Source organism: Polypterus senegalus, chromosome 7 (genome assembly GCF_016835505.1).
Source record: "Polypterus senegalus isolate Bchr_013 chromosome 7, ASM1683550v1, whole genome shotgun sequence".
NCBI classification, from domain to species: domain Eukaryota; kingdom Metazoa; phylum Chordata; class Cladistia; order Polypteriformes; family Polypteridae; genus Polypterus; species Polypterus senegalus.
This window is the reverse complement of record NC_053160.1, coordinates 94,535,367-94,562,194: the sequence shown is the minus strand read 5'-3', so window position 1 is coordinate 94,562,194 and position 26,828 is coordinate 94,535,367.

The following is a 26,828-nucleotide window of genomic DNA, read 5'->3' as shown; positions in this document are numbered from 1 at the left end:
AAAAACCCCATCAAACCTACTAACTAAAATATAAATTAAGTAAAATAAAGAAAAATGTCTGTACAACTATCTACCTTCATAATGAAAGTTTGTAACCTTGGTAATTGTTGTATCACTATCAAGTTTCCATCCCAAATCACCCCTTGTCTCTCATGTTTGTTATTACTTTTCCAGGCCAAACCGGTCGTCAGGGCCATCTGGCGGTCTAATAGAATGGTCTCAAAATCTGTCAGAAAGAGAAACCATTGTTGTTCCCTATCCCATTACCCACTAAATTCCCTCTACCAACCCCGGCTCCACATTGGCAATGAGCAGCAAAGGTCCCCATATTTGTATCCACCCAATGCACATTTACCTTCTGTAAAGTACATGTTCCCCATCATCCTTCTACCACAAATCCAGGAACAATATACATTTTGTGAACCCTTCTCTACAGGCATATTTCCTCAGTTCTAATTCTATCTGTATTCTTTCTTCCTCCAATAATTAGTCATGCATGGTCAAGAAGGATATATCAAGAACATCCAGGTTGGCCCAATCCTGATCTTGTAATTGGGGAATTCCTATTCTAACTTTTTTCGTATCTTGAGTTCTAATTTGATACTGTTTGCATGTTGTTTGCACCTCATGTTTTATTTCCTTCAATCTACAGTACATCTGGAGTATCCCCTCTTCCGTAAGGATCCAAATAAATTGTGAATGGCGTTTTCCACATCTGACTGTAGCGTGTTGATTCTAAAGAAGCGGATTAACTGAGCCTTAACGATACCCCTAAAGGAGTGATTTAGATGAAAGCTAGACGCGTGCAATAAAGAATGCGTATCTGTGGGCTTGAAAAACACCCTAGAACACAGAAATCTACCATTCCCACTTTGTGTAAAAAAGATTTCCGTATCCAGAAATGACAAAGAGCTGTAACTAGTTTTCACTTGCAGCTTAATATTTACATGATGATTATTTATTACATCCACAAATTTCTGAAATTCCTCCATACAAAAACACCAAACCCCAAAGATGTCATCTAGGTAGTGTAGGAATAACAATGGAAGCCGGGCACACTTATCAATAGGCGTCTGCTACCAGTCAGCCATATAAATATTAGCATAGGCCGGAGCAAACTTTTTCCCCATTGCTGTCCTATACGTCTGTAGATACATTGTACCATTAAATTCGAAACCATTGCATTTGAGACTAAGTTCAAGCAACTGTTCAAGTGATGTTGGCTCCTCTGGTGACTTTAGTCTTAAAGAATGTACCCCACTTCTCCATAAGCTTGGATGAAGTTCCCATTCCAAAAAGTAATCCAAAATCTTGCATTCTAAAATATTGGGAAAAAAATGTAATAGACATTAATTTGGACAGCAGTTTTAAGGCAATGACAAGATTTTGTTAAACCATGCATCACACAGGGATTAAAGTTCTCCGTCGTTACGACGGATTTCCGTTAATTGTAGCAAGTCATCGACGGATTTCCGTCAATTACACTGTTCTGCCTGTCCTTAATGTTTTAAATTCACTTTTCATAATTTTAATGCTGTATATATATAGGCTTATATTTCTCAAATAATGTAATAAATGTCTTAATTTTAGTTTAAATAGGTCTTAAATTAAGGAAAGACAAAGTGTATTCAGCCTGCTGAGGAGGATGTGATCAAAGCCTGGAGTGGAGTGAATGCACGTTCCTCTCTCCACTCTTAAGCTTTTTGTTATCACTCCGGTATGGATCCACTCCGGGTTTTGGTTTAGTTCTGAAGAAGTACATGTCAGGCTACGGCTGAGGTATAACTATATTTAAGATAGCATGGACACACTTATAATGCAGGAAGGCTCCGATGTTTTGGAGATTGATAAAAGTGTAATAAATAAATAGAGATGGGCTTGGCTTAGCGAAATTGGGGAGAATGGCAAGCCTTTTAGTTCGTGTGCTAAAAAAATCAAACAACAAGGTACGTGTCTTTGCACAGTACGCCACAGGAAACTTCAATATGACAATAATGGCAAAAAAGTGCTAGCTCAGCATCAATCAGAAGCTAGTCACAATGCTGCCGTTCGTGCTCTACAGTACACATGCTCCCTGCCTGGTGCGACAAGTACCACAACGGAGATTCATGCATCTATGGCTGACAGTGTGTGCGATGTAAAAGTGCACATATGTTCTTTCATAGCGGAGAATGACCTGTCGTTCACAGTCTCACAACTGCTAGTTAATTTAATGCAATCAGTTGTCAAAGACAAGAGTGCACTTTCAAAATTGTCTATGTCTAATGCACATGCCTCCTATTTGTGCACACATGGCATTGCTGCTTATTGGAAATCCGAATTGTCATCTAAGCTGAAAACGAAGATGTTTTCTTTAAATGTAGATGAGGCAACAGATGGAAACATGGACAGGATTCTGAATGTTCTTGTTCTGTACTATGATGAAGATGTGGGAAAAGTGGCAACCCAGCATCTAGCCTCGAGGAAACTGAATATTGCAGATGCCTTAACAATCACAAAAACATTGACAGATATTCTCCAGTCATATAGCCTGAACTGGAATCAGGTTGTTGGTATACTGTTGGATAACTTCAGTGTGATGAGAGGGAAAAAGTCTGGAGTAGGGACACTAGTCAGAAGAGAAAATCCATCACTGCTGGATGTCAGCGGAGACACTGTCCATATGGTCTCGAATGCAGCCAATGCCCTTTTAAATCCTTTCCAGGGATTTGTGGAACAATTTTGCTCTGATGTATACTATGACATTGAAAAATCACCCAAACAGAAAGAAGTTTTTTCTGAGTTTCAGTCCTTACTTCATTTGGAGAATAAGAGCCTAATACGTCCCATCAGCAGCAGGTTCCTGCAAATGTTGGATGTGTGCAACAGAATACGGAGCTTATGGATCCATTGACTGTGCACTTCTACAGCGTCCTGTCTTCTCATGATCAACACAAACACAGGTACTTCTATTTTTGTATTATCTAATTTCTGTACTAGTAGGCCTTTTTTTGGATTTTTAATGAAACACAAACACACACACATATATATATATATATATAAAATAATAATATATATATATATATATATATATATATATATATATATATATATACACACACACACACATTTTTTCTTGTTATTAATAATATTTAAAGATGCAGACCTCTAGTGGATTTTTTTTACATAACAAATCTAAACCAAGGGGTGGAGATGGCTCAGTGATCAATCAGGTTTTATAAAGTTATAGATACAATGACTCAAAGGGTTAAATGTTAGAACAATGAAGCTCGGCTTCATTCCAGATGCAATCAAATTATTAAATAACCTTTATATAAAGAAAAGGAAGTGCCTTGACCTGTAAACACAAAAAGTATGTCATGACTGTTTAAGTATTGGCAATTAGAAATAGCATTGTCGATTTTTTTTTTCTCCTTAATCCTTATGTGTATATGTTATTTTGTGATGCAAATGGCTCCTGAACCAGCTTCTTGATAAGCATGCAGTTACATCTGATGAGAAGGCCAGGATAATTCGTCTGCATCAGCAAATGGCAAAATCTGCGAGGATCAGAAGTGATGTCAACAAAAAACAAAAGACACGCATCTGTATGCTTTTTTCAGAGTTCGACAAGCTCACAAACATTATTGATTTGTACAGAGATTTCTTATTTATTGAAATCCCTTTATTGCTATATTTATTATATGCTTATTTTTCTTGGAATCCTGGAATGGAATCTGAGTTAACCTTGAATACAGTTTTTAGATCACTGTTAATCAGATCACTTTGGTTAATACTAGTACAACTAATAATAAACTGTTTATACAGCACTTTTCAAAAACAAAGTTACAGACTTATTAAAGCAGAATTAAAACATTTCAGGACTGATGTAAATAAAACTAGACAATTAAATAATACAGATGAAAATAAACAACAACAAATCTAAAAAATAATATTAAAGGGTTGTAATATTCCAAGAAGAGTATGTTACATTACTATGATTGTGATTATTAATCATCCATCCATCCATCCATCCGGGCTGCCGTTCGTGCTCTACAGTACACATGCTCCCTGCCTGGTGCGACAAGTACCACAACGGAGATTCATGCATCTATGGCTGACAGTGTGTGCGATGTAAAAGTGCGCATATGTTCTTTCATAGCGGAGAATGACCTGTCGTTCACAGTCTCACAACTGCTAGTTAATTTAATGCAATCAGTTGTCAAAGACAAGAGTGCACTTTCAAAATTGTCTATGTCTAATGCACATGCCTCCTACTTGTGCACACATGGCATTGCTGCTTATTGGAAATCCGAATTGTCATCTAAGCTGAAAACGAAGATGTTTTCTTTAAATGTAGATGAGGCAACAGATGGAAACATGGACAGGATTCTGAATGTTCTTGTTCTGTACTATGATGAAGATGTGGGAAAAGTGGCAACCCAGCATCTAGCCTCGAGGAAACTGAATATTGCAGATGCCTTAACAATCACAAAAACATTGACAGATATTCTCCAGTCATATAGCCTGAACTGGAATCAGGTTGTTGGTATACTGTTGGATAACTTCAGTGTGATGAGAGGGAAAAAGTCTGGAGTAGGGACACTAGTCAGAAGAGAAAATCCATCACTGCTGGATGTCAGCGGAGACACTGTCCATATGGTCTCGAATGCAGCCAATGCCCTTTTAAATCCTTTCCAGGGATTTGTGGAACAATTTTGCTCTGATGTATACTATGACATTGAAAAATCACCCAAACAGAAAGAAGTTTTTTCTGAGTTTCAGTCCTTACTTCATTTGGAGAATAAGAGCCTAATACGTCCCATCAGCAGCAGGTTCCTGCAAATGTTGGATGTGTGCAACAGAATACGGGAGCTTATGGATCCATTGACTGTGCACTTCTACAGCGTCCTGTCTTCTCATGATCAACACAAACACAGGTACTTCTATTTTTGTATTATCTAATTTCTGTACTAGTAGGCCTTTTTTTGGATTTTTAATGAAACACAAACACACACACATATATATATATATAAAATAATAATTATATATATATATATATATATATATATATATACACACACACACACACATTTTTTCTTGTTATTAATAATATTTAAAGATGCAGACCTCTAGTGGATTTTTTTTACATAACAAATCTAAACCAAGGGGTGGAGATGGCTCAGTGATCAATCAGGTTTTATAAAGTTATAGATACAATGACTCAAAGGGTTAAATGTTAGAACAATGAAGCTCGGCTTCATTCCAGATGCAATCAAATTATTAAATAACCTTTATATAAAGAAAAGGAAGTGCCTTGACCTGTAAACACAAAAAGTATGTCATGACTGTTTAAGTATTGGCAATTAGAAATAGCATTGTCGATTTTTTTTTTCTCCTTAATCCTTATGTGTATATGTTATTTTGTGATGCAAATGGCTCCTGAACCAGCTTCTTGATAAGCATGCAGTTACATCTGATGAGAAGGCCAGGATAATTCGTCTGCATCAGCAAATGGCAAAATCTGCGAGGATCAGAAGTGATGTCAACAAAAAACAAAAGACACGCATCTGTATGCTTTTTTCAGAGTTCGACAAGCTCACAAACATTATTGATTTGTACAGAGATTTCTTATTTATTGAAATCCCTTTATTGCTATATTTATTATATGCTTATTTTTCTTGGAATCCTGGAATGGAATCTGAGTTAACCATGAATACAGTTTTTAGATCACTGTTAATCAGATCACTTTGGTTAATACTAGTACAACTAATAATAAACTGTTTATACAGCACTTTTCAAAAACAAAGTTACAGACTTATTAAAGCAGAATTAAAACATTTCAGGACTGATGTAAATAAAACTAGACAATTAAATAATACAGATGAAAATAAACAACAACAAATCTAAAAAATAATATTAAAGGGTTGTAATATTCCAAGAAGAGTATGTTACATTACTATGATTGTGATTATTAATCATCCATCCATCCATCCATCCATCCGGGGCCCCCTCTGGAGCCAGATCTGGGGGTGGGGCTCGATGGCGAGCGCCTGGTGGCCGGGCCTGCACCCATGGGGCTCGCCGGGCACAGCCCGAAGAGGTAACGTGGGTCCTCCTCCCCATGGGCTCACCACCTATGGGAGGGGCCAAGGAGGTCGGGTGCAGTGTGAGTTGGGTGGTGGCCGAGGCGGGACCTTGGCGGTCTGATCCTCGGCTACAGAAACTGGCTCTTGGGACGTGGAATGTCACCTCTCTGAAGGGAAGGAGCCTGAGCTAGTGCCCGAGGTGAGAGGTTCCGGCAAGATATAGTCGGACTCACCTCGACGCACAGCTTGGACTCTGGAACCAATCTCCTTGAGAGGGGCTGGACTCTCTACCACTCTGGAGTTGCCCCTGGTGAGAGGCCGAGCAGGTGTGGGCATACTTATTGCCCCCACTTGGAGCCTGTGCATTGGGGTTTACCCCGTGGACGAGAGGGTGGCCTCCCTCCGCCGGGTGGGGAAGGGTCCTGACTGTTGTTTGTGCGTATGCCAACAGCAGTTTGGAGTATCCACCCTTTTGGAGTCTCTGGAGGGGTGCTAGAGGGCATACCTTCTGGGATTCCCTCGTTTTGCTGGGAGACTTCAATGCCCACGTGGGCAATGACAGTGAGACCTGGAAGGGCGTGATTGGGAGGAATGGCCCCCCCGATCTGAACCCGAGCGGTGTTTTGTTATTGGACTTCTGTGCTCGCCACGGATTGTCCATAACGAACACCATGTTCAAGCATAAGGGTGTTCATATGTGCACTTGGCACCAGGACACCCTAGGCCTCAGGTCGATGATCGACTTTGTGGTGTGTCCGGACTTGCGCCATATGTCTTGGACACTCGGGTGAAGAGAGGGGCGAGCTGTCAACTGATCACCACCTGGTGGTGAGTTGGCTTCGATGGTGGGGAAGATGCCGGTCAGACCTGGTAGGCCCAAACGTGTTGTGAGGGTCTGCTGGGAACGGCTGGCAGAGTCCCCTGTCAGAAGTAGCTTCAACTCCCACCTCGGCAGAACTTCAACCACGCCCCGAGGGAGGTGGGGACATTGAGTCCAATGGGCCATGTTCCGTGCCTCTATTGTTGAGGCGGCTGACCGGAGCTGTGGCCGCAAGGTGGTCGGTGCCTGTCGTGGCAATCCCCAACCCGTTGGTGGACACCGGGTGAGGGATGCCGTCAAGCTGAAGAAGGAGTCCTATAGGACTTTTTGTCCTGTGGGTCTCTGGAGGCAGCTGATAGGTACCGCAGGCCAAGCGAATGCGCTTGGTTGTTGCTGAGGCAAAACTCGGGCATGGGAGGAGTTTGAGAGGCCATGGAGAACGACTTTCGGACGGCTTCGAGGAGATTCTGGTCCACCGTCCGCGCCTCAGGAGGGGAAGCAGTGCAGTGTCAACACCGTATATGGTGGGGATGGTGTGCTGCTGACCTCACTGACGCTGTGGGTCGGTGGGGAGTACTTCAAGACCTCCTCAATCCCACTAACATGCCTTCCAATGAGGAAGCAGAGCCTGGGGACTCTGAGGTGGGCTCTCCCATCTCTGGGACTGAAGTCACCGAGGTGGTCAAAAACTCCTTGGTGGCAGGGCCCCGGGGTGGATGAGATACCGAGTTCCTTAAGGCTCTGGATGTTGTAGGACTGTCTTGGTTGACACGCCTCTGCAACATCGCATGGACATCGGGACAGTGCCTCTGGATTGGCAGACCGGAGTGGTGGGCCCCCTCTTTAAAAAGGGGGACCGGAGGGGGAGTTCCAACTATAGAGGGATCACACTCTCAGCCTCCCTGGAAAAGTCTATTCGGGGTTCTGGAGAGGAGGGTCCCGGATAGTCGAACCTCGGATTCAGGAGGAACAGTGTGGTTTTCGCCCTGGTCGCTGAACAGTGGACCAGCTCTTCACCCTTAGCAGGATCCTGAGGGTGCATGGGAGTTTGCCCAACCAGTCTACATGTGTTTTGTGGACTTGGAAAAGGCATTCGACCGTGTCCCTCGGGAATCCTGTGGGGTGCTCGGGAGTATGGGGTACCGGACCCCTGATAAGAGCTGTTCGGTCCCTGTACAACCGTGTCAGAGCTTGGTCCGCATTGCCGCAGTAAGTCGAGCCCGCTTCCAGTGAGAGTTGGACTCCGCCAGGGCTGCCCTTTGTCACCGATTCTGTTCATAACTTTTATGGACAGAATTTCTAGGCGCAGCCAGGGTGTTGAAGGGGTCCGGTTTGGTGGACTCAGGATTGGGTCACTGCTTTTTGCAGATGATGTTGTCCTGTTTGCTTCATCAGGCCGTGATCTTCAGCTCTCTCTGGATCGGTTCGCAGCTGAGTGTGAAGCGGCTGGGATGAGAATCAGCACCTCCAAATCCGAGAGCATGGTCCTCAGCCGGAAAAGGGTGGAGTGCCCTCTCAGGGTTGGGAGGGAGATCCTGCCCCAAGTGGAGGAGTTTAAGTATCTCGGGGTCTTGTTCACGAGTGAGGGAAGAATGGATCGTGAGATTGACAGGCGGATCGGTGCGGCATCCGCAGTGATGCGGGCTCTGCATCGGTCTGTCGTGGTGAAAAAGCTGAGCCGTAAGGCAAAGCTCTCAATTTACCAGTCGATCTACATTCCTACCCTCACCTATGGTCATGAGCTATGGGTAGTGACCGAAAGAACGAGATCATGAATACAAGCGGCTGAAATGAGTTTCCTCCGCAGGGTGTCTGGGCTTTCCCTTAAAGATAGGGTGAGAAGCTCAGTCATCCGGGAGAGGCTCAGAGTAGAGCCGCTGCTCCTCCGCATCGAGAGGAGTCAGATGAGGTGGCTCGGGCATCTGATCAGGATGCCTCCTGGACGCCTCCCTGGTGAGGTGTTCCGGCACGCCCAACCGGGAGGAGGCCCCGGGGAAGACCCAGGACACGCTGGAGGGACTATGTCCCGGCTGGCCTGGGAATGCCTTGGGATTCTCCCGGAAGAGCTGGAAGAAGTGGCCGGGGAGAGGGAAGTCTGGGCTTCTCTGCTTAAGCTGCTACCCCCGCGACCCAACCTTGGATAAGCGGAAGAGGATTAATTAATCAATGAATAAAATATTCAGACCCATTTCTAATCTGGTTCTATTGTGATCTTCAGGTGTACTTCCAACTTTCTAGGTGTTCCTGAAGAAGTTGCAACATGATTCCTGTGCTGCATGCTGAAATGCTGCTACTGGTTAGGGAACTTCTCTCCAAATTTATGAAGCCTGAAACTATTCCTTTAAGTGCAAAGGCCCTGTTGAAGCTTAATGTTTCCCTTTAGTACACTGACAAAAGGTTGTCTGTTAGGAGATTCAGCTTCTTTGCCTTAAACAAGGCTAGAGTAGAAAAGAAGCCCTGGGTGCAGAAGGTCTACAGCTCTCTCAGAGAAGGCTACATAAAGGCAGCAACATTCCTCCTGAAAAACCTGCTCCTCAACAACATCATCACCTCTTTATCTGCGCTGACACCATCATTGATTCTCCATGAATCAGTCCAAGGTGCATTCAACACCTTGGCCAATGCCTTGCCAAATGCTGTGAAGTCAGAGGAGTTGGGTCAACTGGATGAAGCGGTTCGAGCCTACCAGATTAATACAGATCTAGGACCACAGGCCAAATGCTTTGAGGAGAACAATGCACAAATCGATGTTGACTGGTGGAGTAAGATTTTTGCCATGAAGATGCCAGACGGAGGAATGAGGTTCCCTATCTTAGGGAAGTTGGTAAAGGCTCTTCTGTCATTGTTGTCATTGTTGGCCCTCTTGTCGAAGGATCGTTTAACATGATGGATGATATAATTGAGAAAGACAGGGTTAGGCTGAACATTGAGACTTATGAAGGCTTAGCCATTCTGAAGTCCCACATGAAGGTAATGGGCAAAACTGCATTTAAAATGCAAATTACCCATGCATTAAGGAGATTTTGCCTGTCTTCTTATGAGACATACCAAAATCATCTGAAGAAAAAGAAGGTGAACCTTGACAAGCAAAAGGAAAGAAAACTGAGGGAAGCTGTGAAGGTCCTTTAAGCAGTTAGGGTTAGAAAAGTAAAGAAAGGTTCCACCTCTTCTGTTTGTGCTAAAGCCCCCACCTCTTCCACCCTTGGAGTTAAACGAAAAGCTGCTGCTACAGCCTCTACCCCTGCAGTTAAAGGCGCTGCTGCTACAGCCTCCACCTCCTCCACTCTTCGAGTTAAACGAAAAGCTGCCGCTAAAGCCTCTTTCTCCTCCACCCCTGGAGTTAAAGGCAAAACTGCTGCTACAGTCTCCACCTCATCCACTGTTGGAGGTAAAGGCAAAACTGCTGCTACAGCCTCCACCCCCTCCACCTCTCCTGGAGCCACTCCTGCACATGTAGCTAGTCAAACACTAAAACGGGTGTCAGGTGTAGCCAAGCTTCAGGAATATGGTTTCACAGCCAAAAAGCAGAAAAAGTGAAAAGCACTCTAGAGACATTTGCACAAGAAAAGCACTTTTTGGAATTTAATGGTGGTGCTGTTACTTTTTTTCCTGTTAATTATTAATAGTTTCACAAAACATTGTTTGGTGTTATAAGATACATAAAAACATGCACTGAAAAGATGTGTGGTAGATGGTTGATTATTTGTCAAGGTATATTTTTTTTCAAAGATTACAAATAGCTTTTAAAATATGCAAACTGGCAATATTAAAGCAGTTTAATCTCCCCTTAAAACGCTATTGGTCTCGACTATTTAAATAAAGTGTTTGTTAAAGGAATATGGCTTGGCCTGAAAAAAGTTCAGTCAGAAGATTTTTTTTCACTTTAATCCCTGATCACAAATAAATATTAAATATCCATAATCCCTAACCTTAACAATGGAAACCAGGGGCGCTCCAGCTGCCCCAACCCCAACACAGACATGCAGAGACACAGGTTCCAGCACGGTACACATTTATTTACAAAAGGGGAAGTGTGTCTCACTTGCTCCTCTAAACAGCACAGTACACAGAGCACCAAATATACAGTCCATTCTGTCTTCTTCTTCTTCTCTCCTTGAGGGAATCCACAGCCGCCCAAGAGGACTGCCCTTTAGCGTCCTGGGGGAGGTAGTGTCTTGTAGATGCTCTCTCCCCCGATCATTCCATCCAGCTGGCATCCTGGCCAGGTAATGGCTGTGGCAGTCTGTCACAACTGTAAAGTACAAAACTGTGAGGTCAAATATACAAGTGTAAAATTTGTCAAAGGTTAAACATTAGATTAATAAACTTACCAGGCCTTTCAGAGCCAGAAACACTGGAAGCACTAAAAGTGCTGTAGTCGACTTCTCTACATCATGGATGAATTTTTGCCTGTACTTTAAGGTTCATCTCATCTTTGAGAAAATCTGGTCCCAGTGGACTCTCTACAGCTGATAGCTAATCCTCTGGCAAGTTAAATGAACGTTCAGTTGCTTTCCCCTTACTTTCTGAATTGTCAATGCTCCCAATAGTTTGTGCTGAACCATTTTTAAGTACCATGATATGAATCCTGTGTTATTTTCTCCCTCATAAAAGTACTCCTGAAAACAGATAAGGAACACAGCATAAAATAAAAAATGTAACCTTCTCACACCCTAAACATTATAAGCCATTAAAATTTTAAAACCTTCAAACTTGTATATGTTTATTGTTATACGAAGTATAATAAATTATCTTACAGTAAATGTCCTTTACAGTGTACTCTACAAATGTCCTATATTTTAGTGATATTTTTAATTTTTTAAAAAGAGAACACAAAAATTAGGCAAACATAACTATATGGCAATTTAAGCTAATGTTTTTGGACCATTATGTGTATCAATTTTTCACCCAGTTAAGTTGAAAACTTAATATTGAGTCTCCTATAAATTGTCTGACAACTGTTTAAAACTGTAAAATGAAAATGGTGTAATTAAACATCACTAAAATGATGTAGACAACAAAATGTTTCAATTTACAGATGCTATCCAAACAGGTAGGTAGAAAAGAAATAGACTTTCATAACCTTTTCTTGAATAGGGGTCTTTCAGCAAAGGGAACAGTGTTATGATACCTAATGCTTACATCCTTTGGAGGAACATTCCTTGAAAAATAACACAAAAAAGTAATTTAAAATCTGTCCTCACAGACTGAGGAAAGAAAATGTCAAAAAATTAAATTTAAAAATAAAAAGCAGAAAATTAAATAGAATGTGATTAAATAATTCAAAATAGATAACACTATATAGTAAAATATATGATGGCAACCTATTTGGATAGTGCATTAAATTACTTATTAAAAATAATTGCAGGAAAGAAATTGATTTAGAAAATTAAAATTGAACATAATTTATACATACCCATGCTTTTAGTCATAGCTGAAACTAGAATTTTAACTAGTTGTCGTCAAGTTTTGTCTGTAATTGTGCCACTTCCTGTATGTTCTTGTAATATCTTGTCACCACCTGGCTTCTGTTGTAGGATGTCTTTGACAAGCTGTGAAATAAATTCACAAAATGTGATGAAACTGCAGAATCTTAAATAGAAAACAGATTCTTCCACATATAAAAATAGTTTATTTAGTCTTTGCATACTACTTATTCAACTACTCCCCAAATGACATTACCACAGATGTATTAATTTGCAACACAATTATGTTTTATTGCAAATATCTCTTTTACATAAGTAGAATCAATTTGTGCTCTTTTATGTGTCTGAGATGCACCCTCACTGTCATGTGAAATGGATCTTCTGTCTGTGCATGATGATGGCTGTACAGGGGATTCTTAAAACAGAAACAGACATAATGGCAGTATAAGACAGAACAGAATAAAACATTTTTTTGACATTATAATGTTAAACTCTGAACTTGCCTTCAAATGAAGGAGGTTTGAATCTCAGCATCAAAATAGTAGAAACTAATCTGGTTTGTGCTTGGTGGTCATTACATTAGCATAGGCCAAGAAACACAGTGTTTGTTTGCATCAATCTGGGATGCCTACTTACAAATTTCAGCAGTAGATCAAACTTAAGCAATCTATGTTTGCCTAAATAAAGTTACTTTTGCCATTTTTTAATGACCAACAATAGTTAGTTTACATACAAAATCAATTTATTATCACCAACCAAAAATATTTTAAGCACTTTTATTATGAATGCCTAAATAATTTTAATATCTCTAGTCTAACACTTCCCCAGTTTGTAGTCATGTCAAAGTACAGTGGAACCTCGGTTCACGACCATAAATACCGTACGAACTGTATGTAAATATATATTTTTTAAAGATTAAGCACAAATATAGTTAATTACACCATAGAATGCACAGTATTATAGTAAACTAATGTAAAGAAATTGAATAACACTGACACAAAACACCCAGGCTCCCTGCTCAGCTGCACGAGCTGGCTCGCTCTCTCTCTCTCTCAGCAGCACGCACCCTCCCCCTCTCTTTCAGCAGCACGCGCTCTCTCTCTCTCTCTCTCTCTCAGCAGCACGCGCTCGCTCTCTCTCTCTCTCTCAGCAGCACGCACCCTCCCCCCCTCTCTCAGCAGCACGCTCTCGCTCTCTCTCTCTCTCTCTCTCAGCAGCACGCACCCTCCCCCTCTCTCTTTTAAGCACAGGGAAAAAACGAACATTTGAAAAAAGAGAAAAGTAACATTGCAACAATTCACGCTACAAACTGAAAAATTAACTTTTGAAAAATCTGTAATACAAAAACTATAAACCACCAAGAAAACTAACCTTGCATGAGTCGAGTTCTGGCATGAAGTGAGGAGGAACTGGGTGGAGAAGAGGTTACAGTTTTGAGGGAGAGTCCGGCTCCGCGATGGAGGGATGTTTTCCTTCAGTTGTTTTCTCTGTTGTGATTTCTTGGGTTTCTTTTGCAGGCAGGCAGGCACGCATGGGCAGGCAGGCAGGTATGCACATGCTGGCAGGCAGGCACGTCTGACAGAGAACCACCACAGTAATAAGTTAGGGATAAGCCACAATGCTTTTCTAAATGCAGAGTTAGACTGTCACACTACTTGCTGATATGAAATAATGCGATCACTCACTCTTACTGGTTAGCTTTAAATTGAAGTCTATTTTATAGTCTCAAATTATTAAAGTGCTGAAATTATAGTTGTGAAGAAAGCACTGATTCCTCTTAAACCAGCGGTACTTCGTAACGCAGTATTTATTTTTGGAGATTAAAACACCATTTCACAAATCAAAGTCAAGGAGAATTTTCTAATGCAGTGACACAACCTGTTTTAATTTTACCTGAAGGTGCAGTACAATCAATAACTTTCCATAAAATGTCAAACTTCTAATAGTTCACTGAAGATATCTTGATCGACTTCAGTCAATGATGTTGAATTTCTGTTTGATTAAAAATAAACATATAAGTTCTTCCTATTTAAAAAGCTACATATGTGTTCAGCAATTCTTATAGGGGTTAAATTCACTGAATCACAAAGGAATATATATTACGTCTGTGAGTAATTTTAAAAAAGAAGCTCCATTGAACTTTATATATATTTTTGTCCTCTGTTTGTCCTTTAAAGCATTTAAAAAACACAGTAAAAGTCATCATGGGCAATATATCTTATTTGACCTGTTAAACTTATTTACAAGCAGACAGAACTAATTCAGTTACTTTAGCGATAAATGACAGCAATCTTTTCAAATCATAAAACTGAAATTCTAATCGTCTTATGTCAGGCTCATGAACTGTTCTCCTGCCTCAAAAATGTCAAACTGGCTTATTGGTGTGTCAATATATACTGCTTCAACACTTTTACAATGTATATTTTTAAATATATTATTTGTAATCAAAACAAGGTCTAACGCATTAAATTTTTATTGGTCGAATATGGTCAGCATTTGAACGTTGGTGCTATCACAAAATAGCACCATTGCACAGACCTTAGACATGTTTAACAAGCCAGCTATTTTGAACCAGTAACTGCTCCGTTTCTATTGGTCGCATCATGTTTTCAGTGGTCAAGAAATTCACAGACTGAAAATGCCAAACAATACTAACACAAGCCACTAAAGTATCAAAAACATTTGTTGTTAGAAACTCAAATGGGACAGATTTAATTTTAATATTAGTGGCACACTATCATAACATAACTTTAGGACAGCTAATTTTTAATTCTATAACAAACAGTATGCATGCTGAAAAAATAATTAATGAAATTAATTTAAATAAAGCAGATACATTTTTTGTATGTCTAAAAATCTCTGGAACAAGTATTTAAGAAAATGTATATCATTCAAGAGTGTCAAAGCTAGAAAACAATAAACCAACAAATCACATTGTAAATTATTACCGGGTCTCCACAACATGCATGCCCTGCAGCTCCAAAACAGGGTCAATTTCCTGGATGTACAGTTTACTCCGGGTCGGTGAGGAGGTTTGTTACACTGAAAATTAATTTGGAGGGTGGAGTCCATGTTACTTTGTGAGGACTGCATTTGTACTGAATAACACTGAAGATTTAAAAGTGTGAACACTAACACTTAACTTTCAGCTTTTGAAATTTTGCTGTTCAACTTCTCTGCTCTGAAGGCGAAGTTTTGTATCCTGTTGGAGTTGCTGGTTTTGACTCACAGGCGGTGTTGGTAGTATTTAACAGCAAGGAAGATGGGGCCATGCTTGGTTCTAACAACCTGCCTGAGATCAACGAATTCTCATCACCCAAGCAAAGAGGCAGTAAAAAAACCTGTACAGTGGAACCTCGAGATACGAGTTTAATTCGTTCCAGCACTGAGCTTGTATAGCAAATTTCTCGTATCTAGAACAAACTTCCCCATTGAAAATAATGGAAATCCAGTTAATCCGTTCCGCACCCCCAAAAATATCAACATAAAAATCAATTTTCCTAACAAATAACACTGATAAATAATATATACAAGTGGAACCTCGGTTTGCAAGTAACTTGGTTTACGAGCTAAATTTTTTAATTAATTTTGACTTGATAAAACGAGCGATGTCTTGCAATACAAGTAGTATGGATACACTTTGTCTGCTGAGCGTCATGTGAGCATAACTGAGCTGATGGTTCTTCTCTCTCGTGTGCATCTCTCTCTCCTTATCTTTCTCGCTCGCGTATCTCTCTCTCTCCTTATCTCGCTCGCATGCGCCTCTCTCTCTTTCATCTCTCGCTCGCTTGCGCACGCGCGTCTCTCTCTCTCTCTCTCCTTATCTCTCTCACTCGCTCGCGCCTCTCTCTCTGTCCTCTTGAGGGCAATCGTCTCCTATTCTCCGCCTGCATGTCCGCGATATTTTTGGATACGCTTATACAGCGAACTGCTAGAGCGAAACAATGAAATCTCAAGTGCACAAACACATAGATCCTCACGCTACGGGAGAACAAGGAACACTGAGTGAGCTGACGCGGCTTGGGTGAATCCCCGAGTCGAGGCAGATCGGGAAACGCGTCATGCATAATCATAGCCTGGCTCGTGGCTCGTTATGCGAGCCAGTGCTCGTATTTAGATCCAAATTTTTCGCTCATACTTTCCTCTTATCTTGAATTTCTCGTATACAGAGGTGATCATATCTAGAGGTTCCACTGTATTTGTTTCCCATCGTATCACCGTTTACGTGGGGGTTTCGGAGGAGCGACTGCATCTCCTTGGGGTGCGTTCAGCCCCCCTCTTCACAACGAGAGTAGCAGAGACAGGGGTTGGCGACCAAAGTGAGCAGGGTGTGAACCCCCTAGTTTTATATAAATCATTTGGGGGTAAACCAACCAGAGTGAAGTGTATGCACTGATTGACACTGTATGTAAATTCAACAGTTTATAAAATAGATAGATACTTTATTAATCCCAAGGGGAAATTCACAAATGAACCTCTATTCTTTGTTTCTCTGACCATTCTGATCATTCTGACCTTGCTGTAGAAAACTGCTTTTGAAGAATGCTCTCTCCAAGGCATTTTGCCAAGGAGTAATTACAAAATACAATGAACAGCTTTTCTCCTGCCTGATTACTGAATTGTCCTGTTAGAGAATGTTTCTTTCTTTAATAAGAAGTTAAATTTCGACCACACTTGGTCTCTTGCTCATGCTTTTAATATACCATACTTGTAACTGAATCCTATCAGGTTGATTAAATACAGGGTATTTTGGATAGATAAAATAAAAAAAACTGCCAGCAGAGCACTGTTTGAGATATCCATGTCTCTCAATGGATGAGACCAACTCCAAAAAATATTCAATTCAAATTCATAAAATAAAATTAAAATTAAATTGAGTTGGTCTCCATTCTTTGTCTATTACATGCCTTCTTATTAGTTCTTCTCAAAACAGTACCACTTTTTACCAGCTTTAGATACAGTAAACATCACTGGATGCCAAGACTTTATAAATGCCTGTGGATAAGAGAGCAAATCTCCTTTGCCTTCAGTTGCACTCCACCTACCAGATATCACAATATTTTCCACCATGAATGTTTTTGAGGATTTATATTCATACTACGAAAATTAAAATTTCATTGTACTATGTACACTAAACTTTAGCATATCAATTTTTCACACGTTTATGTTGTTCTTCTCTTTTCATGTCAACACCAGCACTACCAAGGTAATTTACCCATTTTGTTGTTCAACTCTACAACCTCTTCAGGCATTCCTACATCTTGAAAGCTTTTATCCACTGTCATAAACATACCTCTAATCTTGGCTCTTTTTTTTAGACGTGAAACGCCATAGGCTGTCTTATTTGGCATGAAGAACCAATAATTCCGTTATGCATAGAATTTTACTTGGAATACTAAGCTGTAAAATGGTTTGTCCAAAATACAGCATAAGGTAAGTTAAAACAAAGTTTTTAAGATACTCATATCAACATGAATTAATATGTAATGTATTGTTCTACTATAAAAACACCATATTTCATGCATGGCATAGCTTATTTTAACCATATTTTTTAAAATGAAATGTTTTTTCATAGAACTAACTAATGTTAATGATACCCATGATACCCTTGTTGCACCAAGTATATTCTCCTCATATTTGTTTGGAATCTCCTGAAGGATTCTGGCAGTACAAAAGTATTATCTTACAGAAACAAATTATTCTAATTTTGCTTTGCAACTGTATGAGAATGTGCCTTCTGATTAATTTTTAACCAGTCTATGATGGGATCCATTAAATCTGTGGCTGGTAGGATGAAATATATAATGTATTTAAACATTTTTTCCTGAAATTAATTATCAGTATAACTGCCTACATAATAGTTTGCTTGTTTTCATTTCAAGTTATTTTTTGATTGTCCTAAATGCTCTTGACCCTGTTCATATCCACAGATTACAACTCTGCTCAAAGGAAGATGCATTTTATAAAGTACTAGCAGGAGTACCCAGTGTTGCCCGGGAATGTAGAATGAATTTCCCAAATGAAAGAAACACAACATAGAAATAGAACAAACATTTTTCTGATTCACATTTTATTATAATAGGTAATACAAGTAGTTATTCCAGAGCCTTTTTCCCTTATGGTGCGAAAAAGAACAAATTCTGAGGATTGCCCAGTCTAGAACATGCTATGTAGAGTTGTCCGTTTGATGCCAGTGACTTGCAGTGATTGCTCTTGAGCCTTATTAATGGACATAGCAAAAGCCAAATGAATAGGAAATTGTAGCCGTTTGAAATCAAAGGGTAAATCGGCAGCATTTTTGGTATGAAAACATTTTTACGTCTTGCGCAACCTGTTATGATAGTTGCTTCAATAATATGTATTGATGGAAAAGTTGCTGGCATTTCAAGATGTGATTCTCTACAGAAACTCTACTCATTAGTCGGTAAGAATAAAAGTCCATTTCACTGAGTTTCTTGCCAGCAACAGAGTTGCCCGTAGATGGATCTGTTTGTGGAATTCCAAAGGAATACCCATCTTCGCCATGCCAAAAAATTAGTGGATACTGAAGGGCATTATACGAAGACTTCTGTTCCTTTTCTCAATGATAATGTCCCGCTTCCCAAAGTCATTGCCTACCATTACAATGTCAACCTCATCAAGTGTTGGAGCATTGAATCATCGGTGATGCTCTCCCTGTGGCATTTTGTCAGCTCTTATGACAACTTTAGAATCATCTGTTGACATACGTTGAAGTGCAGTCTTGAAAAGGGTGACATGTGTTGTTCTCATGAAGGAATCATTCTAAATCCATCACAATGTCCAGTCTCACGTTTGGTATTCTGCTGTGTCTATGATGTGCTGTTGTGGAAATATCTCCCATGAAGTAGATCTAAAGGAACTCAATTGTCCCATCAGTTAATGGAAGTAATGATCCTATTGTATGGTAATTGACCTTGCACTTTGAATGTGGGCATGAACCCATCCTCTCGTATTTGTTTAGTTGCACCAAAAGAAGTCATTTGAAAACAGGAATTGTACTTCCTGATGTTGTTCAGGAAATGCTTTGAAATTGATGTTGATCCTGACATCAAAGAGTGTGGAGGTTTTAGGTAGACGAATTAGAGATGGCAGTTTCACCTTCCCATTTGAGCAACACAATCCCGGTGACAATCCAGGATGTTTATGATATGCAACTTGTCGGTTATATGAGAAAGCCATATTTTTTAAATTGTGCTGCATTTGTCCACGTGTTGCATCAGCAGCCCTTCGCCTGTTGGCAGACCGCCAGGTTTCCCTTTCTTGAGATGTTTCATCCACTCTTGCGTCAGACATTTTTCCCAACCAAACACCCCATGACCTCCTCCTGGTCACAAAGGAGCTACATGCCCAGTTTGGTGGCGATCGGACGCTTGGTGCAGATTTGTATGACGGACAAACAAATATACACTGACTATAGCCTCCCTTCCCTTTCTTCAGATGTTTCATCCGGTCTTGCATCAGTAGCCCTTCTCCTGTTGGTTTCCCCTTTCCTGATATGATTCATCCGGTCTTGCATCAGTAGCCCTTCTCCTGTTGGCAGTACGGGGACGTGTGTGGAACTGTCGGTGAAAAGGTGCCCTGCGCTTCACCCCGAACATTATTCCCAACCAAACATACCCCATGACCTCCTCCTGGTCACAAAGGAGCCCCATGCCCAGTTTGGTGGCGATCGGATGCCCGGTGCAGATTTGTATGGCGGACAAACAAACATACATCGACTCTGCTTTATATATTAGACATAGTTACTCAAAGATATATGCATGTTATTGATGTTTGAGTAATTATGTATTTTGATTAGCATTAACAACATAAAAAATCTGATAAATGAAAGGAGACCTTTCAGTCCAAACATCTTTATTTAGCTAATATCTAAGGTATATCTCATCCAGATTCTTAAAGGTTGCCAAGGTTTTTTTGTCAACTCTATCACTCAGCAGTTTGTTCCGGGCCTTCCTGGCTTTAGTCTTAAATACATTTGGTATCTGTATAATTATGCAATTCCATTTCCTGTGAATATTCTGTTTTTTCAGTAGGACTGAATTCCTAACCTGATATCAATGAACATAGGGCACAAATCAAGAATGGTTTTATCATTAAGGGATACATGGTTGGTCAATTTTCATTTATATGACTGGACATAATATGCATGTCTGCTTAATATTTTCTGTTTTCTTCCTATATGCAGTAGTAACATTTGGATATCTAGTGAAAATTAACTCTTTCAGGGCTAATGTCAACTTTTGATGAAGCTCAGGGGTAGAGGATGGTAATCGACTGTAAACTGCGAAAAAACTCGCCCTTACATTTTAGTTCAACTCTCTTTGCTAGAAGAAAAGTTAAGTAGCTTTGCTAGTCTAACCTCGATTCCCAGTGCATGTACAAGTAGCAGAGAGCTCCATGGATGTTTTATGTATTATTTCTGAACCGGACTCTGACTTGTCAGACTTGCAATTTGATGCAAGTGATCTGGAGATGAAGATCAAAAACAAAAGTGAGGTACTAGCATTGGCTGATCAGTCCCCAGCTAAACATGTTTGAGTAGCCGATACGCCTACAGCAGCGTTCACCTGGGACAACCACCACTTATGATGACAAGAGGTACAAACCATATTGCGTCACAATGCGACTGCCATCACTGCCCACCTGCTGTGCCCACTGTGCATTCCTGCTGACCATCGGGGCGCACCCGCACAGCCACTGCTGTCAGAAATGCCGAACTGGCGCCAACAGCAGCACAATTTTATGTTGACTTATGTATGAAACCATTGCTTTGTGTGCTTTTTTGAAAAAATATTCAGCCCTCAAATAGTTAAAGAACCTTTTCTAACAGTATATAAACACTGGAAATGATTGGCATTGTAAAAAATGATATTTCATTTTTTAACCAACTGTTTTGAAATGAAAATTGGTAAAAATGTTTAGGAAATTGTTAGTTTAGTACACTACAAACCAAATACTTATTGAATTCAAAGTTGTATACATTGTGATAATGAACGGCACCTCTGCATTAAGGGCAGGTCGGACACTCCTCACCTTCTCCTTATATTGTGAAATGTTTTGCAAAGCTTAAAAAGTAGTAAACGTGTCTCAATTATTTTTAAAATATTTTTAGAAAACTCAAGCCTTTTTTCCAATTGTCCCTTGTATGCTTAATGTAATTTTTTTCCTGAAAGATATTTCTTTTTGGACCAGGTATAATCTTCTTTCTGCGTGGTGTTGCTAGCCTGTTTTTGACTTGGTTCGGCATTCTTTTTTTAGTTCAACTGTGGGGTTTGATCCTTACATGTCCTTCATAGTAGCTACAATGATCTTTTCTATGCCATACACCGCCTACATATTCACACTGCTGGATCTGCCTCACACTATTAATTTATTTATTCCAAGCCAGGCCCCTAACTTAGACTCTCCAGATGTCCCACCAGAATTTTCATTCCAAAGATGCCACTGGTAACTCTTCAGTATTATGAGAAATTGATAAACGAGTATATGTTTATCTGTGCTTTGCTAACATACATTTTAAACTATCTATGATATAACAAAAATTGTGAGGATGTTAAGCAGTCACAACCTACCATCAAGGTCTAGTGTAATAAAGCAGATGAACTTCAATGGGTGCAATTGGAATAAAATTGACTTTTGACACTCTCCAAAGTTCAAATCCAAAGCATGCTAGGTAATTTTCATTGTGAATATAGATTTGCTTATACTTTTTATACTATGAAGATATATTAAAACATGAAATAAGTAAAATATTATGTTCTGCTATTGTACTAACATTAGTTTGAGTTGCTCACTAGGTTCTTTAGTACAATTTACATACAGTATATTTGAAACGGTTTTCAGGCAATCATTCATTTTCCTTAGGGTCTTTTTATACATTTTCCTGGTTTCTGTGGAAGTTTACTCATACCAGACATCTCATTATCTCAAACTGCTTTTGAAAGACTGCTTATTTTGAAAATCTGCAACACCTGGTAAAAGTGCTACTATTATTCTTTTTATTATAATAATGTGCACCAAGCACCCTCCACTCCACACTATTCATAAACCACAATAACAATAATAAATCAATAATAATCACAATCCTCCACTCCCAGACGCGTTGCCCTCCTACCACCCAGCTCAGCTCAGTGTCTGGGAGTTCCCAGAGTCCTTTTATTCCTCCTGACCTGGAAGTCTTTCTGCCCAACAGTTCCACAAGTCCTTATTCCTTCCGGGTCAGGGTAAACAGTACTTTTCTTCACCCCGGAAGCCCGTCGCTCTTCCTGTGACAAACTTCCGGGTCATGGTGCCCAAATGAGTCCATTGGCCTCCCGACAGCGACTCCCAGTGGCCCCCAAGGTATCCAGCAGGGCTGTGTATAAAAACTACATAGTCCATGAGGCCCTGCTGGAATTCAGGGCCCGTATATGCTCTCGGGAGTAAAATGCCGGCAATCCACCACACTATTAATTTAGAGATCTCTTTATAGGCAATATCAATGCACAATTTCAACTGCTGCAATATGATTTTGTCTTTATACAGTACAAGCTACAAATAACATGCCTTATTGTCCTCTTCTTCTATCAGTTTCTATTCTTGAAGTGATACTGGCCAGTCTTCAAATAGGTATTACAGTACACCCCCAAAATTCGTGGGGGTTACGTTCCTAGAGCACCCTCGAATTGTGAAAAAAACGCTAATTTTGGATGTGGTTAAAAAAATGCATATTTTTATAAATTAAACCCTAAATATGCCTCTCAAAACACTTTAATTTTATTTCAAACTCAGCTTAATACATTACCTAAAAAAGCATGTAAAGATAAACCTGTATACTGTACAGTACTGTACTAATATGACCCCCGCAGTGATAGAATGTAAAATACCGATGTTACCACTATATGTATTGTTATTCATGCAAGCACGTTTTCATTGCCAGAAGACTTAGAAGGTGCAGGGCATTTCAGCATTTTGGGGCTTTAAACCTTAAACTGACACATACTTGGTGGTTAATGTATCCCTGGATGCCAAATACTTTTTTGCTGTACTTTTTAATTAAACATCACAATTCACAAATAAAAAGTGAAATTTTAATGGAACACATTTTTTTCATGCAAAGAGCATCACAATTACTGCAACACAGATCATTTTACACACTGCCAATGAACTGTAAAAACTATTAAAAAAATTACTGGAACAATATGTACAAGATGCAACTGACGCCATTGATGAAATTCAGTAAATCACCAAGCCAACTGTGCTTGAACTGGCTGCATGCAAGCACACAGAGATAAACGCTGATGCTTGCAGGCTAGTCTAGTGCAGCGGCTGAATCCCAGACACAGTGAGGCTGCAGTGCTGCAGGGGGTGGTAATGGTCATGAGCTGGCTGCTCAACGAATGTATGGCACTGACTGATCAGCTCCAGCTTGCTGGTAAATTGCACTGGGAACCGATTATAGCCGGTTGTGGTGGTTTAAGAGTTAAGAAAAACAAAAGGCAAAACACGAGAACACTCAGCTGGAGATGCATTACAGGGCAGCAGTCAATCAGCAGCAAGGAGAAATGAATAAAGCTGTAGCGGTCCGGTGCCGCTAAGATTTTACACCATTGAGAAGATGGTGATTTATTTATTTTTATGGTGGAGATTCCAGGGACGCACCCAGTCTTGGTTTGACCCGCACGCACTCACAAACAGAGCCAAAAACAAAGTAAACCAGTAATCAAACAGCAAATAAAGAAAGTAATGAAAACAAATTAAATAAATGAAAACAATGATACCACCCCTGTTCCCCTTATGGTGATTATACATTAAATACAACAAAGCACAAACTAAACACACACTGTAAAGTCACTGAAATATGGCAACAGATGAAATGTAATGATCAAAATAGGTAGTCCAGAGATCCACACATTGAATGGGAATGTAAAGATAGTCATACCAGTAGTTCCTGAAATGGTGAAGACGGGTGGACGGGTTCAGGAGCGCTCATTTCTTCGCAGGATGGCCATGAATCCACTTACAGCCCTCATGTACACAGGCAGACGCAAGACAATCCAGACCCCAACCATGAAACGATACAGGAGAAAACAAATAAGTACAGGTAACTCAACAGAAGGCTGACAGACAGGAACTTGAAACACAAATTACAAAAACTTTTTTTCTTTTGTTTACCGGCCCTCTTTTTAAAATCCGCACTGACATTCTTTGACCCCAACAGGCCCTGCACCCCCAGCAGAAAGCCAATCAGAGCCACTGCAGGGTCTGCTGGGAGTTGCAGTTTCAAATGCTAGTAGCACCGCTACAACGCTCTCGGATTAGCTACTTTCACCATCCTAAGCCGCATTTTCCTCTACGGTTGCTTCCTGTTCTCTTTACAGTACAGTACTTCCATGAAAAAAGACATAAAAAATTGTGGAGGATATTTGCAGTTTCCGCTAACAATTATTAGTTAGGTTCTAAGGAATAATCCGTGAACGACTGAGGCCGCGAACTCTGAACCGTGACTTCACGGGGGTTTACTGTATTGCTAAATTATTGCTATATTCTTCCAGAACGTTTAGGAATTTAACACCCAGATGATCTCAGAGGACTATGGGAACAAGATCTTTCAATTAGAATTTCAGATATGAAATGAAATTCAGCCAAACTGTATCTAGGTCAAGATCAAAACTACTGTCAATAGGCACCTGGCATGGCATATTTTTCATATTTTGGGAATACCTTACATTCTGACCAGTTTGGTTTACATATCTCCAAGATATACTAAGATTGTTCCCACCCCTTTAACAGGAAAATTCAGAATAAAATCAGATGTGACATATTGTTTCCAATACTACATAATGCTAGCAAAAAACCCACCTTCCTTAACTGGAAGAATCATAGCAGAGCCCCCAGACATCAATGGAAATTAATGTCTTGCAAACTGGCATTAGTACAATTTCAGTCATTTGTGTAGAGTCTGGCAAATGCGCTATATAGGCGTCGACCCAACACAAACTGACAACAGAGGCACATACAAATGAAACAAAAGATTTATTTTTCTTCAGCCGTGGGGCAAGTCTTCCCCATGTCCCAGAGGCCCTATACAGTCCCCAAAACACACAAAAGAAAAACACCACAACACACTCTTCTTCCTCCACTCCTCCAAGGCAGCTTTGTTCTTCTCCTATTGACTCTGGCTCCTCTTATAGCCCATCCAGAAGTGCTCCAGGTGATGATTGACCTCATTCAGGCTGCACTTCCAATTGTGGCTGCATCACAGCCCACACGGGCTCAGGAAGCCATGCAGCTCCCCCTGGTGGTGGCCACGGAGTCCAACAGGGCTGAGCTCCGGTGTTCCATGATTGTGGTCCTGATGCAACCCAGGGGGACTTCCACCAAGCGTTCTGGGGGACGTAGTGTGCAGCCCATGTCAGCTCCTCTGGATTCAGTGACAAAGGGGCATCCCGGACATCCGCCACAAGAGTTAATAGTACACATTCCTCAATATGAAAAAAAATTAAAAATGGCAGTGTAATACTTTACAATATTCCTAACCTGCTGGTAAGTGCCTATCTGTAATCATGATTTTTTGATGGCCCAATAAACATTATTGCTTGTTGTAGCAGTTAAAATAATATAGAAATAAAAGTCAAAAAGACATTTCTGCACCTTTCCATTATCAAGTATCTTAATTTGGAATCAGTGATGATTCTTATTAGACACATGTACAGTTAAATCAAAATCACTCAGGGGAAGTTCATCTTAAAGTCTGGCCCTTTTAATTTGCAAGTGCAAATGAATGGCACTACACATTTGCTGGAAATGAAAAGACATGTCAACACTGGAGTGAAAATTGCCAAGGGAGACTTTCCAACCTGAATCCAGGGTTCACAAAGTCCTTACTATGTCAAAGATATTTTTGTTGTGCACAGAACTTCCCAATGAGAATATAATTTTCCATTAACACAGAATGCATACAAAACCAGTGATGCTAACAGTGCAAGTAAAGTAAGCTGGCAGTTAGTGAACTTGAAGAGTGTTATTTAAATAAGAGCAAAAGCAATAATAAGACTAAACTATGCCAAAAGAGCAGCATGGAGCTATAATTGTAATGCTAATTGTAGGCAAAGAAAAGATACAGAGGCTTCTGTATTTTTTTTATTGTTTTAAAATGAATTGTACATATTACTTCTGAATGTCCATGTTTGGAAATGAAGTTTTTTTTGTAAAAGAAAGAACAAGAAATGTAATAACAATGCATGCTGGCTATACACAACTACAAGAAACTCACCTGCAGATTATTTCCTAGCCAACCTCTATAAAGATTACTGAAGGTAAATACTTTAAACTTTGTAATGAAATTAACCAGATGATAGATGAAAATAGATAATTTCTGGAATATATTTGAGGTAAAGGTCTTGATGGTTATAACTATATTTATTTTCTAGTCATGATCCACATATCAACTCTTTGTATTTTATTTAGTTTTGGACTGTAGTCCTGTCAATGCTATATTATGATGGAGTCTTA